At 34.4% G+C, this 1,832-nt stretch overlaps 1 non-coding gene across 1 annotated transcript; it reads left to right on the top strand.

Moving 5' to 3' along the window:
- Positions 1–1,252: 1,252 nt before the first annotated feature.
- Positions 1,253–1,356, top strand: LOC113917398. Its single transcript, XR_003518222.1, has one exon. It is a non-coding gene; the product is annotated as a U6 spliceosomal RNA (small nuclear RNA).
- Positions 1,357–1,832: the final 476 nt, after the last annotated feature.

The raw sequence follows: 1,832 nt of genomic DNA, 5'->3' as shown, positions 1-1,832 counted from the left end.
CCTCACCTAGTATGGGGAAAATAGAGTCAGTCTGAAGCTGATGATTAAAAAACATAGGTTAAGTATAATGTTAAGTAACAAAGACAACTAACAGAAAAATGAAAACAATACACAGCAACAAAAACCCTGAATTTAAGAGGAGAATAGGGAAGAAGGGAGAAAGTAAAAGTATGAGTGCATGAAATTTCACATCTTTCATCTGGAAATCCATAGATACTACCTGAAGTCTTAAGAAAATCAAGAATAAAATGTGTTCTTTAGAAATATGATGGTAATGTCCTCCATGCTATTCCTTATGTTCCACAAATAAGTGACACCATCTGATAATTGAAAAATGATGGGGGCGGAATCAGAGGGAGAGACGAACCATGAGAGACTATGGACTCTGAGAGACAAACTGAAGGTTCTAGAGGGGAGGAGGGAGGGGGGATGGGTTAGCCCGGTGATGGGTATTAAGGAGGGCACGTACTGCATGGAGCACTGGGTGTTATATGGAAACAATGGATCGTGGATCACTACATCAAAAAACTAATGATGTATAGTATGGTGACTAACATAACATAATAAAATTAAAAAAAAAAAAGAAATATGATGGTAAATACCAGAAGAGCTAAAAAGTGAAGCAATTAAAGTCATTAACTCTGGAAATCTTTGGAGGTCAGTAAAGGGCAGTGAGGATAAATTTGGCTTTTCATCCAGTTCCCATCTATACAAGTCTGCATATTATAACTATCACATATATATATACAACATTACATATGTATGTGTGTATAACATTTAAAAGCAAAAAATCATAAATAGAAAAAACTTCAGTGGAACTTATATATATGATAGATATTTAGTTACTACTCAGCAGAATTAGCAGAGAAAATTTACTAGCAAATATCTGTTGATTCAACAAATTCTTTGAGCACCTACTCTGTGTTTTCCTGTGCTGAGCACTGAGTCTATAATAGTGAGTCAGATAGACGTGACCACTGTGATGAAAGAGATTACTGTCTATCCATTAAGATAGGAATTAAACAAATAATTACACAAATACCTTGCTCAATACACTTGTGTTACATGATGTGAAGGATAAATATATAGTGAGAAAATATAACAGGGGAATGTAAGCCTGGGAAACCAAGTTGCTTTGGGCAAAGTTGTATAATAAGCAAAGTTTAACAAAATTTGAATTCTTGGTGCTAACATATTTCCTCGGACACAGGAAATAACCAGTAGGAGACCAATGTTTAACTAAAAGCAACTAGTGCCCTCTTCGGCAGCACATATACTAAAATTCAAATGACACAGACATTAGCCTAGTCCTTGCGCAAGGATGACAGGCAAATTCATGAAGCATTCCATATTTTTTTTAAAAACAAAAAAAATTAAAAAATAAAAGAAACTAAACCTGTTCCCACTTAAGCAAATTCTGTTCCTTATTCTATATAACTCAAAAAGCATTTACAGATTTCCATGGTTTTAAGTTTTCTGACTTGAGAAATTTTTCCCCAAAATGAATCAGATCACTTAATTTTGTTTCCAAAAAATAATATATCGAAAGCTGACAATTTGGCAATTTGCTGTAAGGCTAGGTAAAGATCAACCCACTTTAACATGCAAAAAAAAAAGCCTAGTATTTCCAGAGCTGTCAAGAACTTCAAGTTATGAAGGAAGTAATTTGATCTCCTGCACTTAAAAACTATTTACTTACCCATTTCCATCAGCATTCACTCATATAAACTAAGTGTGAGGACCAGAAAGCATATTTTTATTCAGCCTGTATCCAACTGGGATACAGAATAGAATGTGAGAAAGTAGTAGGTCTTCTGATATGATCAGAGGGC

Source organism: Zalophus californianus, chromosome 4 (genome assembly GCF_009762305.2).
Source record: "Zalophus californianus isolate mZalCal1 chromosome 4, mZalCal1.pri.v2, whole genome shotgun sequence".
Lineage (NCBI taxonomy): Eukaryota > Metazoa > Chordata > Mammalia > Carnivora > Otariidae > Zalophus > Zalophus californianus.
The sequence above is the reverse complement of the archived record's forward strand: the minus strand, read 5'-3'. Positions and strand labels throughout refer to the sequence as shown.